This window comes from Thalassophryne amazonica, chromosome 1 (assembly GCF_902500255.1).
Source record: "Thalassophryne amazonica chromosome 1, fThaAma1.1, whole genome shotgun sequence".
Classification (NCBI taxonomy): domain Eukaryota; kingdom Metazoa; phylum Chordata; class Actinopteri; order Batrachoidiformes; family Batrachoididae; genus Thalassophryne; species Thalassophryne amazonica.
In genome coordinates, this window is record NC_047103.1 from 73,231,032 (window position 1) to 73,249,629 (window position 18,598).

The 18,598-nt window shown below is 40.2% G+C and overlaps 1 protein-coding gene across 1 annotated transcript in view; it reads left to right on the forward strand.

The window, feature by feature from the left end:
• The first annotated feature begins 7,383 nt into the window (after nt 1-7,383).
• LOC117511792 (NEDD4-like E3 ubiquitin-protein ligase WWP1) overlaps nt 7,384-18,598 on the forward strand; it is a 143,598-nt gene continuing 132,383 nt past the window's right edge. The window contains 1 exon segment of the mRNA XM_034171695.1: nt 7,384-7,521. The gene's annotated coding sequence lies outside the window, so the exon portion shown is untranslated.

Below are 18,598 nucleotides of genomic sequence, written 5' to 3' on the forward strand. Positions count from 1 at the left end.
TGCATATAATGATGCTGAAAAAAGATGAAAAAGTCATCATAGACTACTAGAACAAAGTTCTTAACACACTTTCATTGTAAAGATAACTATACAAGTGTGAAATTTCCCCTTTTTCTGTTTTTCATACAATATGATCAAAGGACATAATAAGTGCCCGTAGTCTAAGAATCACCCTCAAAATGTGCATTTGTGTTTATTGTTTGAACCTTTTTGTTGTACAGTCTTTCACACAAGACCTCAAATTACCTTTATAAAGCGTCAAAACAGTTGTTTATTATAGTTTGCTGTGTGTTTTGAATAAATGTGAGTGGAAAATTATTTTCAGCTTTACTTCTTCCTTTCTTATTTCTGATTGTAAACCTTTATTACACTTATAAAACACAACAAAAGCATATATATTATTAAAGCACAGGTTGTCCTGAAAAAAAGAGACATAAAACTTGATTGTGGGATGCAGGGAGAGCTGTTAACAGCAATAATAAAACATTTATGCCAGGCGAGTGAACTGTCCAAAAAATGCCCTCGGACCCCAGAGGGCTAAACCATTACTTAAGAAACCTGTTCTTGACCCTAGTGTATTGAAAAACTATCGGCCAATATCAAATCTATCATTTTGCTCTAAAATTTTGGAAAAATTGGTGTCTTGGCAGCTCGTGGACTATCTTACTAAGAATAATCTCTTTGAGCCACTGCAGTCTGCTTGTAGAAAATATCATTCCACAGAGACAGCTCTCACTAAAGTGATGATCTTCTTCTTCAAATGGATTCGGACACCACTACAGTTCTGGTGCTGTTAGATCTCAGTGCTGCATTTGATACCGTGGATCATCATATTCCACTTGAAAGGCTGGAAAATCACTTTTGGGATTAATGGGACAACCATGCCCTTGCATGGTTTTCCATGTCATGGTTGCACACTTAATCAGTCTTTGTACAGTAACACTACCTCTCACCTTATTGATGTGAAATTTGGGGTTCCACAGGTGTCCGTCTTTGGTCCCCTGCTTTTCTCCCTTTATATAGCACCCCTTGTGCACATAATGTGGCGTTTTGGGATTACCTTTCACTGCTATGATGATGATACTCAGTTATACATGCTGATAACTGCTGGTAATCTCATTCACATAAAATCCTTAGAAGATTGCCTTGCATCAGTGAGAAGTTGGATGTCTAGAAACTTAATACTTTTAAACTCTGATAAGACTGAAATGATGGTTCTTGGTCCAGTGAGATATCGGCATCAATTTGACCAGTTAACGCTTAGCCTAGGCTCATGTGTCATACAGCACACTGACAAAGTGAGGAACCTTGGGGTAATTTTTGATACTACATTGTCCTTTGACCTCCACATTAGAAATGTTACGAGGACTGCTTTCTTCCACCTGCGAAATATAGCGAAGATTCGTCCCATCCTGTCTATGGCTGATGCTGAGACCCTGATCCATGCGTTTATCTCTTCTATATATTGGACTACTGCAATGTTCTATTTTCTGGTTTGCCGCAGTCCAGCATTAGGGCTCTCCAAGTGGTTCAAAATGCTGCAGCCAGACTTTTGACACGAAGCAGAAAGTTCGACCACATTACAACCATTTTGGTATCCCTTCACTGGCTTCCTGTACCAGTGAGAACAGATTTTAAGGTTCTGCTACTCGTCTATAAAATTGTTCACGGACTAGCACTTCCCTACCTAGCTGACCTAATTAAACCTTACATACCAGCCCAGTCTTTGCATTCTCGGGGTGCAGGACTACTTTGTGTCCCTCGGGAGAATAAGACGTCTGCGGGTTATAGAACTTTCTCTTATTGTGCCCCTGTTCTGTGGAATGATCTCCCTGTGTCAATAAAACAGTCAGTCTGTGGAGACTTTCAAGTCCAGACTTAAGATGCACTTATTTTTCCTTTCGTATGGCTAGCATGCAGGCATAGTATAGTGCTGTGCTTTTTACTCTTTTGGCCTGTGGTGGAGATGGAGCAACATGTTGAGGAGGGGGAAAGGAAGGAGAAGAAAAGGCTGAGGATGATCTCCCTCCCCCTGCAGTGACAGAGGCATGTATTCCTGCTGCTTCAGCCTATTATACTCTGGGGGCGGTGCCTATATGCAAATGATCCTGGAGTAACGCAGGATTTGCCTGGATAAAAACCTGCGTATTAACCAGCAGTACACAGGGCATTATCGGGGGCAGCAGAACACCGCCATTCTCACGCGCGTCTTAACCTGCGATTGTAAAGGATAGAACTGGGTATTAACCCCCGTTGCCTGACGTGTGCCGGATGCTACGGCGTCAAAACGCCGCTTTATTTGGCGGATTTAGCGGCGTTTTATCCGCCTATTTGTGGATAGTACGGCGGTCAAAACGCCGGTGAAATGCTCCACCCCTTTCCACCGCGAAAACAGCCGGAACTACCGCGAACGTCAGTCTATGTATTACCCGCCGACAAAACCATCTATGTGTAAACGGTCTTAAAGCACCGCCCTCTGGCGGTCAGGAGGAATGAAATAGAACGAGAGTTATGTATGTAACTGCGGTTCTATGAATTCCGGATGACCGCCAGAGTTGGTTGTCACTCGGAGTATAGGCGATAAATTCCAAAAGAACTGAATAGTAACATGCGCTCATATAGTGTTGCTGACGTCACCCAGGTCACACCTGCTAGCGTGACTTTGTTGGTATAAGACTCGACATCTGCGCATGCATGCATGGAATAATCCAGGTTCTAAAGCACCACCCTCTGGCGGTCATCCAGAATTCATAGAACCGTAGTTACAAACGTATCTCTCGTTTTCTCTGGTAAAGAAATTAAAAACCTGAATTGGGCTCTGTTGCTGTGTTTGTGTGTTTTTTAAATTAATGTTTACTGCTTTAACTTTTTTTTTATTAAAGTTTCCACACTTTGTGCCTCATCCTCCACCAAGCAGCAAAGCAACAGACGGGTCAATGCAGAGAACTGATGGTCCAGGTCCAGAGGTCAGTCTCACTTTCACCGCTGTGCGCTGTGATGCTTCGCACATCCAATAGAAATGAAGCATTGGGCCAAAACACAGAGGACAACAGAATGCAGAAATGTGTATGAAAGGAACATCAGAACTATTAATTTGTACAACAGTTTTCTGCAAAAAAAAAAAAAAAATCCTTACATTTTTTTACCTCAAGATTAATTTCTGATTACTGTACATTTTGAAGCTAAAAATTGTTTCTTGCATTAGAAAACTTGTAATATAATTTGAAGTTAAAAAAAATCTTTAGAGATCTTTGATGTTCATCAAACTCATGATAAAAAAAATTTGTCATTTCAACATTACTTACATCCTCATTGACTATGTGATTGCTTTGGATGCTGTAATCAGGATAGAGCAATTTCTACAGTGATTGTGAATGCTTTGTAATTGTGCACAGTAGGAGTGGGGCTTCTTCTACCTGTGCAGGTGTCTTATTGACTGAATGTTGACTTCATGGACATGTTCAATGATTCATTCATTTAATGTTAAAGCATAATAAGAAACAGCTTTTCCAAATAATAAAATAGATTTATCTTTCCTGTGAATCACTGAACTAATATTTAGTTGTGTAACTGTTTCTGAGAATTGCTTCACATCTGTGTTGGATGAAGTCCACCAACTTTGGCACCTGTGAGCAGGTATTCCAGTCCCGGACAACTGGAATACATTCCACAATTCCTCTGAATTTCTTGATTTGCCTCAGAAACAGCATTTTTGATGTCACCCCACAAATTTTCTATCAGATTAAGGTTCCAGGGATTGGGCTGGATACTCCATAATGTTAATTTTGTTGATCTGGAACCAAGATGCTGCTCACTTCCTGGTGTGTTTGGGGTTGCTGTCTTGTTGAAACACCCATTTCAAGAGCATTTCCTCTTCGGCTTAAGAAAACATCGCCTCTTCAAGTACTTTGATGTATTCAAACTGATCCACGATCCCTGGTATGTGATAAATAGGCCCAACACCATAGTATGAGAAACATCCCTATACTGCAAATTATTGTTTGTCTTAATGGTGTTCTAATAAGGAATAGTTTGCACCATCTGTTATGCTTAGTTATCACATTACAGGGTAACATGTCACCTGTCATAGAATCCAACGGACATCGACCATGTTTGACCTTTACTTTGGAAAACAAACATTCAACACAGTCAAAACTATTCCATTTATTAAGCCTTTTATTTAAACTAATAATTTGCATCTTTTTTTTTTTACTGAAATTGGAGCAACTTTAACTTTTGACCGCTGTACAAACTGAAGTTGACCTTTGTCACCATTTTTGCTGTTTTTACCCAATAACTCCATAACATTCCATCATAGATAGTCCAAACTATACTTTTTTTGGAATTGTTATGATCAGACAAATAATGTGATATAGTTTTCAACGTGATTGGAGCATTTTTAAATTTTGACCTGTGTAATTCTTCATTGACCCCTACCTGGCTACAGCTACCACCCTGGGATGACTATCATTTTACATTTATACATTTTTGTGTAGGCCATGGTACACTGAGGCCAGATTCTAAGTATTGTTTAGTCACCTTCAATTGTACAGATTAGGTCAAAATTGATGCCTGGCTCATGCACTATACATTAAAAAAAATTCCTTTTTTCTTTACTGAGAAAGAGAATTCCAAATTCTGTTTAAAATGAGGCTGCAGATCAAACAGAAAACTTCATGCCCCATCAGACTGCTCTTCACTTACCAGAAAGAAACAGCAAAAAGGAAAACTCTGATTCAGTCTTTATCTGTGTAAACTGTAATTGTTTCTTCCATTACATTCACCAAGGGCATACTAAAATAACTGGCATTTATTTACTTTTTTACTTGTCTGTCTGTCTGTCTTTCTTTTAAGATTATGTCAAAACTACTGCACGGATTTTGACAAAATGTTTACCACAGATACATATTAGACCAAGGAAGACTCCTTTAAATTTTGGAGGTGTTTGAATCGGGATTCTGGATCAAGTTCCACTTTATTCTAGGCTTTGAAGGATTACTGAGCAGGATTATGTCAAAACTACTGCACGGATTTTGATAACATTTTCAACACAGATACATATGGGGCCATGAAAGACTCCATTAAATTTTGGAGGTGATCTGGATCAGGTCATCATTTGCATCCCTGCAGTGGATCACCAGAGGCTTGTTCGTGGACACCGACAGACACCGCTGACACTCAAAAACCTTCAAATACAACAACAGCAAACAAACTCCACTGTGACAAAGTTAATTTGACAATATTTAAGTGTTGGTCTGTAATTAGTCATCAGCATGAAGACTTTAGCTAAACTCTGATTATGTCACATGACTGGCCCGTACCTGTTTCTGCTGAGAGACAGCGGTTGAGTTTTTGTGCGAGTAGTCCAAGCCCATTTGGCCAAAATCCACAGCTTTTGGATGCCGTATGGCCTGCAGGATGCTCTGCTCACGGGCTGCTGTGTACTCATGGGCAAAGTGGGGGAGGCACCCAAAAGCTCCCCAAACATACCCAGCAGATCTTCCCACAAGCCGTCCCTCACCATGAGCCGTGGATTACAGAAATCTGTAATACAGCCCTAGAACTTGGTGGAAAAACTGCTCCTGAAGTGATTCCGAAAAGCTTTGGAATGTCCTGCTGTACCTCAGCTTAGCAAACAGCATGTCCAGATGACAGTGAGAGTCTATGAAGCCACGCAGGGAAACGTCACTGGATTCCAGCAGCGGTTTCCTTCCTTTTGTCTCCATCATAACATGGGCAGCTGCGTCTCTCTGTGGTGCACAGTAACACGTCATTGCACGCATCAGACTTGGAGCTGACCGAATCTCACACTGTAATATATGATCACCTTCTAACTCTGTAGGAGATATGACACGGAACTGTTGTGCCAGGCCATGACAGCATTAATAAACATGAATCTCGCCTCCAACAGCGGTCCAGGAGTGTTTCACAGCGTGGACATGGAGCCAAAACCGGCAGCCTGTGGTTAAAATCCTCTCATCCAAAATAAAAAAAATGAATCCCATGTGATAATCCAACCATCACAGTGTCCAGAGTTGCATTGTGCTCCTGAAGTGAGCAAAAAACAAAAAAGAAAATTCCCTGGAAAGGCACTGCATCTGATGCAGGGGACAGCATGGCCCAGTGCCAGCAAACTTTCAGCGAAGCTGTTCAGTGGTATGTGTGCACCCTGCACGCATGCTTAGTGGCCTATGCAGTGTTATGCATGCATGCATACATACATACATACACACACACACCGTGCACATGCGCACCTGAGGAACACAACGCTCACTCCCAGTCCAGTCCTGTATGTGCCATCCAGATGTTTGGACATCGGGCAGTCTTCAGCGCCTTTTATGGTCGTCTGACGGGAGTCTGTCATCTACATGCACTTTGGATGCCATCGTGCAGGTGTGGACGAGGTACTCCGGATGTGTTCTGACACTGTTAACCATGCCTCTTTTCCTCTCAACTGCTCCAGATTATGGCAATATTTGCTGTATCGGGCATGGATCCGCCACATTCTAGCTATGTGTGATGGGGCTTTCGGACTTACTTTCTGTCTTTTGTGAGGCATTTTGTAGTCTCCATGGGCTCTTGAGTCCTTTCCCGGTATTTAGATCTGAAAAAAATTAATTCGCCAGAATAACACATCCGGCCACAATTGGGAAGTATTGTGGTGCAGTCTGAAGACCTACGGACAGTAGTCTGTGAACATCTACATATTTGGTCCCATTTGCTCAGCTGTCCCGAGTGTGCTGCGCATGTTTAAAACAGTCTTGGTGCCATTGAGATGAGACGCACTTCTGACGGCGGTCTATATGCAAGTGCATGAATCAGTGTCATTGCACCTTTAGTTTCCCTGATTAACTGCTCATTTGATACAAAATCATTCCAGTGATACCCAAGGACCTTCCAAAGAGATGTCATACCAAAGACATACAATCACTACCTTAGGTCACGGATTTGGTCCTAACCTCACAGGAACCACCAGGACCCTAAAGACATCCTGCAAAGGCATCATAGTGAAGCAGATAACAGAATATTTACAGAAGACCTCTATTCAGCGACCTCATGACTCCACAAGCACATCCCAGGTATCTCTCCATCTCAAAGGTCAAAGACCCAGATGTGAATTTCACTGCCGAGATAAGTGAATGTCGATACAAATTCATCACGACTGAGTACTTCTGGTGGCCGAGTTCAGAAAGTCACTCATGGATTTTAGTCTTGATGCAGGACAATCGCAAATCCAGACACCCGTCTTCCAATCACTCTGCAAATATGCTTCGAGTGAATCATTCTACACATCTTGTGTATAAAACTGAAAAAAGTTGTGGCTTTGAATGGCATTGAGGTCTATGGGACGTGCTGTGTTGTGTTTGGAGGTCCTGTGTGTTGTTACACGGTAGTGTCCGGGGTGGCGCGCCTGCTGTGCTGGTACTTGACACCGCGATGGCAGCAGGAGCAGCCTGCGGGGCCTGAGCGCACACACACCGGGCGCAAGAAGCAACGAAACACGGCGCGCTAAAGACACAGGTTTGTGTTAACTTCACACACTATCAACGACTTTCTGTCGATGAGAAAAACATTTTTCGTGGTCATCCAAACTGTTTGGCTGGGGTTGCGATGGCAGACAAGCCAAGACGCTAAGAAGCGCTTAGTAGGTTAGCAAGCCGGGTAGCGCCTCAGCTAAGTTTGTAGCCTTAGCTTGATAAAGTAACATGATCTGTTGCCAAAGAGCGTATATTTTTGTCAAAGTACTGTCACCTGCATATTCTATTCAACATGGTAACGTTAACGTAGTTGGCCACAGAGACGGTTATCTGAAGCTAATTGCTCAAGCAATAAATTGGCTACATTAGCTAGCATGCTATTTGCAAAGCTGTAGTACATGGCTAGCTAAGCTCTAAGGTAGTCTGAACTGTTAGCTGCTTCTTTCATAAGCGTAAACTAAAAGAAAAAAATCTTACCATATCACTTAGTCGAAACATCGACTTTAGAGTTAGGACTAGCTGCTTCCACTGAGCTGTTATGTACTATTATCATGTTTGCAGGCTAGCCAAAGTTAATCAGTGTTTATCTGTTGTAATGTTAGATTGTTTGATCAGTTTGGCATTTAAGTGTCAGCAAGCTTAGATCTGGGAGCATGTCATAATGCTTCTTTTTTTGTCATGTCCACAACACCTCAACTCTGGGTCTTGGTTGACAAGCACCCAGGCAACCCACTAGTTTATCGCCACCTTAAAGTATCTACCTGCCTCAGTCAGGTGATATGGAGGCGTCTCCTTGGTATTTTCCATTTGCTGAGGTACTTAGCACTGAGGTGCCTGCTGGATCATGTTTATGGCCACACATCACATGATTGTAGCAGTGTAGCTGGCATTGCCACGCTGCAGGATCTCGGATTAAATTTGTGTGTGTGTGTGTGTGTGTACAGCATTAAAATTGGATGCTGTGTTGCATACCACTGCAGCCATCAGGAAACTCTGAACTCAGCAGCAGAGTGACCCCCTGGAACTTTCTGCTGGAGTGCCTGCTAGAGGTGGGAATCTTTATTCACCTCACGATTTGATTTATTATGATTCAGACAGCTGCAATTCAATTACTGTATCACACAGTTATCAACGCATGTTGATGCATCTTTTGTTTCTATATAGTATTTTTTTTATTACTGTGTTACTGTGTGACTACTTTTGAAAGAAAAGTATTTATAATGATCCATAATGAATTTATTTCAAATACATTCTTTAACAACTCAGCCATATTTGCACCTGTGTGGTGCTCATTCACTGATTCTAAATTCTAAAACCCAGGGGACACTTGCACCCCCAGCCCACCTGCTAAAACTGCCTGTGTAAGCGTGGCTTCAGACCGACTTGTGCTTGGATTGTTACCACTCCAGCAAAAAAAGAAGAAAAAAAAAGGGTCAAACTCATATTTTCATCTTTGTTCTGCCTTATGTTCACCTCATCCTGGTACTCATGCACACTGGTTGTCCTGCGCAAATGTATTTGTATCAGAATAATTAAAACAGGAGCACACGTTGTGATAATGATGAACCTTTGTGCCACTGCTGATTTGCTGACACTCAGAACTGCAGAAATCATGGCACTTGGCATCTGTTCTTAGCATGTGCAGACAAGTAAAAATGTCTGTCAAAATGAGGGCTGCATCATGTGATGAAGTCATATTTCAGTTATTGTGGAAAATATTGCAGTTGCAGTGTTTGAATCAGATTCATAAGTATTTAGGTAGTGATGTGGTTTTTGTTATTTTACACCACCACAATGGAGTTGAAGTGAATATGTAGTTCTTACGCTGTCACAGTGAGCGAGCCAAAACACATTAAAATGAGAGTAGTAGTGGACACAGTTTTAGGTGATCAGTCATGATACTTGGCGAATGATCTATTTGGATTTTTCGCATCAATGGTACCTGGTAAGTGCTTGTGGGTGTGGGTTAAGTGCCTGCTATGATGGCTGCCTTTGAAACATCCTTCACTTCAGATATTTAAATTGTCTTTTTAAAAGTGGTGCCAGAGGTAGGGATCAGGCAGGCATTCATCCATTCCTCACTCATGTTCCCTGCCCGTACAGTGAGTTTAAAGGGGTTTTGCTGGTGACTCATGCACTCACTAGCTTGAGCGCTAATGGTAAAATAAAAAGGTGCTACATGCACAGAGTGCTAATGTCATTAAAGCGCAGGATATTTACCTTTTTTATATATTTACCTTGTGTTAGGCCTGGGCGATTTGCCCTAAAAATAAAATCTCAGATTTTTTCAGAAAAAATTAGATTTTTGTATTTTTTCTAACCTGACTTTTTACAAGAAAACATTTAGTACAAATGGCAGAGATAACTCAAAAGTTTTGCTTTTATTCTATCAGAAACATAAAACAAACCCCTACTTACCTCCTGGAATTGAAGCTCCAACTGTTCTTTTGATTTAAAAAATACTCTTGGGTAAATGATTCCACCAGAGTAAGCTAGTTTTTAGCGGGAGTGTGCGCTCTTGTTCCCCTCGTAAAGTGTAGCATTTCTCCCATGCAGCTGGATGCCTCTGTTTTAGATACTGGAATAAGTTTGTTGTGCGGCTGCGTTTTGTTGCGATGGGCTTTCAGGGTTCGCCCCATAAATTTTTAGTATAGCGGTGCTGTTGGCAGTTATCACTTGAGGCTGCGCGTTGCGAGTCATTTTGACTGGTTTTAGATGCATTGAAAGCAAGAATAACAGACAAAAAAAAAAAAATGACACTTATGTTATAATATCAAAGTTCTTTTTGCATGTTTCTAAGTTAATAAATAACATTGAAAAGTTTAAAAACACTTTAATATTTCAATCAATCAATCAATCAACTTTTTTCTTATATAGCGCCAAATCACAACAAACAGTTGCCCCAAGGCGCTCCATATTGCAAGGCAAGGCCATACAATAACCATGAAAAACCCCAACGGTCAAAACGACCCCCTATGAGCAAGCACTTGGCCACAGTGGGAAGGAAAAACTCCCTTTTAGCAGGAAGAAACCTCCAGCAGAACCAGGCTCAGGGAGGGGCAGTCTTCTGCTGAGACTGGTTGGGGCTGAGGGAAAGAACCAGGAAAAAGACATGCCGAGAAGGGGGGCAGAGATTGATCACTAATGATTAAATGCAGAGTGATGCATACGGAGCAAAAAAAGAAAGAAACAGTGCATCATGGGAACCCCCCCACAGTCTACGTCTAAAGCAACATAACCAAGGGATGGTCCAGGGTCACCCGATCCAGCCCTAACTATAAGCCTTAGCGAAAAGGAAAGTTTTAAGCCTAATCTTAAAAGTAGAGAGGGTATCTGTCTCCCTGATCTGAATTGGGAGCTGGTTCCACAGGAGAGGAGCCTGAAAGCTGAAGGCTCTGCCTCCCATTCTACTCTTACAAACCCTAGGAACTACAAGTAAGCCCGCAGTCTGAGAGCGAAGCGCTCTAATGGGGTAATATGGTACTACGAGGTCCCTAAGATAAGATGGGACCTGATTATTCAAAACCTTATAAGTAAGAAGAAGAATTTTAAATTCTATTCTAGAATTAACAGGAAGCCAATGAAGAGAGGCCAACACGGGTGAGATATGCTCTCTCCTGCTAGTCCCCGTCAGTACTCTAGCTGCAGCATTCTGAACCAACTGAAGGCTTTTTAGGGAACTTTTAGGACAACCTGATAATAATGAATTACAATAGTCCAGCCTAGAGGAAATAAATGCATGAATTAGTTTTTCAGCATCACTCTGAGACAAGACCTTTCTGATTTTAGAGATATTGCGTAAATGAAAAAAGGCAGTCCTACATATTTGTTTAATATGCGCTTTGAATGACATATCCTGATCAAAAATAACTCCAAGATTTCTCACAGTATTACCAGAGATCAGGGAAATGCCATCCAGAGTAACGATCTGGTTAGACACCATGCTTCCAAGATTTGTGGGGCCAAGTACAATAACTTCAGTTTTATCTGAGTTTAAAAGCAGGAAATTAGAGGTCATCCATGTCTTTATGTCTGTAAGACAATCCTGCAGTTTAGCTAATTGGTGTGTATCCTCTGGCTTCATGGATAGATAAAGCTGGGTATCATCTGCGTAAAAATGAAAATTTAAGCAATACCGTCTAATAATACTGCCCAAGGGAAGCATGTATAAAGTGAATAAAATTGGTCCTAGCACAGAACCTTGTGGAACTCCATAATTAACTTTAGTCTGTGAAGAAGATTCCCCATTTACATGAACAAACTGTAATCTATTAGACAAATATGATTCAAACCACCGCAGCGCAGTGCCTTTAATACCTATGGCATGCTCTAATCTCTGTAATAAAATTTTATGGTCAACAGTATCAAAAGCAGCACTGAGGTCCAACAGAACAAGCACAGAGATAAGTCCACTGTCCGAAGCCATAAGAAGATCATTTGTAACCTTCACTAATGCTGTTTCTGTACTATGATGAATTCTAAAACCTGACTGAAACTCTTCAAATAGACCATTCCTCTGCAGGTGATCAGTTAGCTGTTTTACAACTACCCTCTCAAGAATCTTTGAGAGAAAAGGAAGGTTGGAGATTGGCCTATAATTAGCTAAGATAGCTGGGTCAAGTGATGGCTTTTTAAGTAATGGTTTAATTACTGCCACCTTAAAGGCCTGTGGTACATAACCAACTAACAAAGATAGATTGATCATATTTAAGATTGAAGCATTAAATAATGGTAGGACTTCCTTGAGCAGCCTAGCAGGAATGGGGTCTAATAAGCATGTTGATGGTTTGGATGAAGTAACTAATGAAAATAACTCAGACAGAACAATCGGAGAGAAAGAGTCTAACCAAATACCGGCATCACTGAAAGCAGCCAAAGATAACGATACATCTTTGGGATGGTTATGAGTAATTTTTTCTCTAATAGTCAAAATTTTGTTAGCAAAGAAAGTCATGAAGTCATCACTAGTTAAAGTTAATGGAATACTCAGCTCAATAGAGCTCTGACTCTTTGTCAGCCTGGCTACAGTGCTGAAAAGAAACCTGGGGTTGTTCTTATTTTCTTCAATTAGTGATGAGTAGAAAGATGTCCTAGCTTCACGGAGGGCTTTCTTATAGAGCAACAAACTCTTTTTCCAGGCTAAGTGAAGATCTTCTAAATTAGTGAGACGCCATTTCCTCTCCAACTTACGGGTTATCTGCTTTAAGCTACGAGTTTGTGAGTTATACCACGGAGTCAGACACTTCTGATTTAAAGCTCTCTTTTTCAGAGGAGCTACAGCATCCAAAGTTGTCTTCAATGAGGATGTAAAACTATTGACAAGATACTCTAGCTCCCTTACAGAGTTTAGGTAGCTACTCTGCTCTGTATTGGTATATGACATTAGAGAACATAAAGAAGGAATCATATCCTTAAACCTAGTTACAGCGCTTTCTGAAAGATTCTAGTGTAATGAAACTTATTCCCCACTGCAGGGTAGTCCATCAGGGTAAATGTAAATGTTATTAAAAAATGATCAGACAGAAGGGAGTTTTCAGGGAATACTGTTAAGTCTTCTATTTCCATACCATAAGTCAGAACAAGATCTAAAATATGATTAAAGTGGTGGGTGGACTCATTTACTTTTTGAGCAAAGCCGATAGAGTCTAATAATAGATTAAATGCAGTGTTGAGGCTGTCATTCTCAGCATCTGTGTGGATGTTAAAATCGCCCACTATAATTATCTGAGCTAAGCACTAAGTCAGACAAAAGGTCTGAAAATTCACAGAGAAACTCACAGTAACGACCAGGTGGACGATAGATAATAACAAATAAAACTGGTTTTTGGGACTCCCAATTTGGATGGACAAGACTAAGAGACAAGCTTTCAAATGAATTAAAGCTCTGTCTAGGTTTTTGATTAATTAATAAGCTGGAATGGAAGATTGCTGCTAATCCTCCGCCCCGGCCCGTGCTACGAGCATTCTGACAGTTAGTGTGACTCGGGGGTGTTGTCTCATTTAAACTAACATATTCATCCTGCTGTAACCAAGTTTCTGTTAGGCAGAATAAATAAATACGTTGATCAATTATTATATAATTTACCAACAGGGACTTAGAAGAAAGAGACCTAATGTTTAATGTTATTGTTGCTAATGCTAATGTTTATTTGATGGACATATAATTTGCTCTCTTCTTCTTTAAAAGTGACACACTGTACCTTTAATCCAGTCAGACAGGCAGAGTTTTACTGTCATGTTGACAATTTAGTTTTTTCTTTTTAACATTTCTGAGTGGGATTGCATACTTTTTAAAAACAGTATAACCCCTAATTGTCTTGTTTGTACAAGAGCTAAACCTGGACTGATTTGATTGTCAAATCAGAATCAAATTTATTGCAATGTAAGTTCTCACATACAATTTGATCTGGTGTCATTGGTGCATAAACAACAATAATAAAAAGAAAACACTTATGTAAGAAGTAAATTTGCTCTCATAAAGATGAAATCCTGGATGGAAAAACTTTCTGAATCAGTTTTTCACACTTTACTGTTTCACTGAATTGTGTGGTGAAGATGATTGTTTATTAAATTTTGCTTTGCTGTTTGTTTTTTTAGTGTGGAGCATCTCTCTCTCTCGCTCTCTCTTTGTGAGGGAACGAGAGACTCTTCACTGTAACACCGTCTTTGCAGCTTATTTGAGCAAACTTTGGAAACGTGAAAGCTTTCATCTGTAAAATAAAGCCTTAAGAGCTACAGGTAGAAGGAGCTGTTTTGATGGAAGACTTCGACTGAGTTTTTGTTCTTTCACTCTGAGCTGCAGCGCTGTGACTCTGCTCGGCTCAGCTGTTTGCCGATGAGCAGACAGCAATCCGATCAGCACAAACAGACTGGCTGGATTTAACAAAAATACAACGGCACTGCGCTGTTGTTCCATTGTCTGGGGAGAACCGTGGCTTTAGACAAACTTTGCAGCGTCCAGTCACTTGTTCCACGTCTGAAACAGCAATCTTAAACCACTGACGAAACTCGCTCTCCATTAGCGATTAGCCATGTTTGTTATTGTGTGAAGGAAACGGGACGGGGAGGGGGGAGCTACGGAACGTCCTGGGGACAAAAAAGTGCGCCGCTGCAAGAGGAAAAAAAAAAACTTGAATTTTTCATTTTTTAAATCATCCACAAAAAATAATTCGAATTAATCGATATTATCGATATATCGCCCAGGCCTACCTTGTGTTATAGATGAGCTGCTCGGTTGGCTGATATTAGCAGTAGAACTCGTGCCGTTGAGTATTTGTGCAGAGCGTTAAATACATGGCACACCTGGTAAATTATATGTTGGGTCAAGTAATGTTTCAGCGTGGTGTTTCCACCTTTACTTGATATTATCATTTTGCAGACATTACAACTGGCGGTCTTTATCGTCTTTCTTCATGAAGTGTACATGGCATGCCTGGTAAAGCCCATGTTGGGTCAAATGATGTTTCTCAAGAATGTGTGAAGTTTTGACTCGGTGCATTGTAGGGATGGGTATCAAGAACCGGTTCCTTTCGGGTATCGTTAAGAAATGGTTCAATCCACCGACATCAGTAACCTTTTTGTTTAACGATTCTCTTATCGGTCCTTCAGAGTCGCCGTTGTTTTTGGGGTTGTTTGTCAGGAAAATGATCATTTCTCTACATTGATTACAGACCCTACAGCGGGTCTGTAATCAACTTTTCTGCAGTGCGGCTTTGCTTTGAAACTTGAACCAATCGAAGCAGTGATTCGCAGATCGAAGCAGTGCTTTGATTTGATGCTTCGTTGAGTCACAGTTTTCCCTCGCTTTATCTTAATTTTCCCCGCTAAAATCCTAAAGAGCATATGTCTGTGAGTAATATTTACCTTTTTTATGTTAAACTGACCTGTTGCGGTCTTCTGAAACAGTTGATAGATGTATTTTATAACTTAAAAACGGGACCGATGCTAACGCATTAGTATGTCTAAGGCATTTTCAATGTTAAAGTTAGCATTAGCACTGAGTGTTTCTTTCTCTTTTTGCTCTGTATGCACCACTCTGCATTTAATCATTAGTGATTGATCTCTGCTCCCCTCCACAGCATGTCTTTTTCCTGGTTCTCTCCCTCAGCCCCAACCAGTCCCAGCAGAAGACTGCCCCTCCCTGAGCCTGGTTCTGCTGGAGGTTTCTTCCTGTTAAAAGGGAGTTTTTCCTTCCCACTGTCGCCAAGTGCTTGCTCACAGGGGGTCGTTTTGACCATTGGGGTTTTTCCGTAATTATTGTATGGCTTTGTCTTACAATATAAAGCGCCTTGGGGCAACTGTTTGTTGTGATTTGGATCTATATAAATAAAATTGATTTGATTAAGCAGTTCACATTTCAGCATGTTTGTGTGCATGTTTTCTGTATAATAATTAATGGCTCAGTGTTTGTTGTCAAATTGTATTTTTTTTATTCATATATTAATAATAATTGCAACAACATTACTAGTAATAATAACTCATCATAACTAATACAATAACTAAAACAATCTAAAATACAATTTTAGAGAGAGAGACAAAAAGAACCTGATGAAACAAAACACAACAGAAAAGATAAAACCAACTAACAATGAAAATAAATAAATACATATAGAAATAAATAAGTTTTTCCTGTGAACACCTAGTGACTCTCACACCCCCACTTCATCCCTGTATTTGTTTAGATCAAACCATATTTTCAATGTGTTAATTTCTTCAGTGATTTCCTCCAGAACTATCTGCCAAGCTAAAGAACTGCTGCATCCTAGTACGAGCAGAATACTACTGGAATGAATTTGAATAAGGAAAGTTGGGTTTTTTCTCACCTAAATGGATGCTGCACTCACTGCAGTTTATCGTCTGGAATAGTCCCAGATTGCATTTCAGAGCTTCTAGAATTCAAACATTTTCGTGCGGGTGGTGTTGGGGGGTAATTTTGGGTTACAGTTTTTTCTGTTTTTCACCACTTTTATCCATAAATATGTCAATTGTGAGTCACTTTTGTGCGAATTAAAGTCACTAACTGGGACTCCTGTGTTGTTGGGAGAAAGAAACGAGAATCGTCCTCCGTTCTGTTCACACAGCTCCAAATGCTGCGCGGCTCTCTGCAGAGTCAAGTTAGAACGATAGAGTCCAGTCAGAATTAATAAATTCAAAGCGAAACGCCATTTAAATTAAATGACACCTCTTTCCAAATGTTGTAATACAAACAAACTGCAATCGATCTAAACGTTTATTCCTTCCAAAACGAGACGTCCTGCGCTGATGTGCAGCAGCCAACTGAGCTCAAATCAGAGGTACGGAGAGACATTCATGCCAAAATGTCTGAAAGGGAATGCTTTTGACAAAAACTACAGATTTTATTTATTTTTATTTATGTCCAGAGTTCAAGGATCCAGTGACCAATGTGTTGACATAGAAAACCTGTAAAGCCTACTTTTAGTACACAGAAAATTCACAAGAGATACCAATAAGGAACCGGATCGATAAGCGGAATCGATAATGGCATCGATTTCGATAAAATCTTATCAGTACCCATCCCTAGTGCATTGTTGAGGAATGTTGGTTTCTCAGAATGCAAAAGATGGAGAATCATGCCCTACTTTTTATGGGTCCGGCTCAAAATGTCTCAATCACCTCTCGTGTGTGTGTGTGTATACACAGTGCATCCGGAAAGTGTCCATGTTATGTTACAGCCTTATTCCAGAATTGAGTAAATTTATATTTTCCCTCAACATTCTACTCATACCATTCCGTAATGATAATATGAAAAAGGTTGTTTTTTTTTAAATTTTTTTGCAAATTTATTAAAAATACAAAACTAAGAAATCACCTTTAGTATTCACAACCTTTGCTCTGCTATGCACAATTAGTCATTGCTTTTTGGCACTTGGTTTCTGACTAATAACTGGAAGATAGACAGGCATAAAATTGGAACATCCATCCAATTTTGGTGGTGTAGGTAAATCCATAAAAAAATGAGTGATTGAGGCACTTTTGATGGAGATATAATGCAAAATGTGCACCAAATGGCCTTTTCAATATTAAATTCAAATGTCCACAAAATCCACAGTCCAGACCAGATCTGGATCAAACTTTTTCAGGCGATAGTGAGTGCCAGTCTGCACCTCACTTTCAAATATGAGCATGATTGGGGCATGTTTGATTAAGATATGATATAGAATATACATTAAATGTGGTTTTCAAAATTTAAATGGCCACAAAATCCACAATCCAGATCATAACTGGATCAGACTTTGTCAGGTAACAGTGAGTGCCAATCTGCACCTCACTTTCAAATATAAGCGTGATGGGGGCATGTTTGTTAATGATATAATCTAAAATATACATTATGTGGGGATTTCAAAATTTAAATGCCCCCACACAATCTGTAATCTGGATCAGATCCAGATCAAACTTTGTCAGTCAATAAAGAATACCATCCAACATAACGCTCTCAAATATGAAAGAAATTTAATGTTTTTGACAGTTACGAATTTTTGCAAATTAGTTCAATGTTAAAAATAGGGATTTTACCAATATTCCAAGATTTTTCCTGACTTTGACCTATGACCTTGAAAATTGAATCAGTTCTTGCCCACGAGGCTATGAATCTTTAGGAAAAAAATTGACAACAATACATGAAAAATTGTTGGCTCCAGGTTGTTCACAAACAGGGACGAAAACATAACCTCCTACAACTTCGTTGGCAGAAATTAATCTTGAGCTTTGATTAAGTGCTGGGTCAGATATAGTGCATAAATCAGGAGGTAACTTGTTTCACAGTCTGGGTTCAGCTTTGCGAAAACACGATCGGCCCAGAGTTTATATTTTGACCTCAGAACATCTAAGTAAAGTCGACCAGATGCCCATAATCTTCTGTAACTGTGGATATGTAGTTAACATTTCAGACAAGTAAGACCGTGCAAGGCCATTAATAGCTTTAAAAACAAACATTAGAATCTTCAAATCAATTCTAAAACAAATTGGAAGCCAGAAGATTGAGTAAAGTACAGGCATAATATGCTCACTTCTGGGAGTGTTCATTTAAACGCAAGCAGCAGCATATTTTGCACACGTTGGAGGCGTGCAAGAGAAGACTGGTTAACCCCAGCACAAAGTGC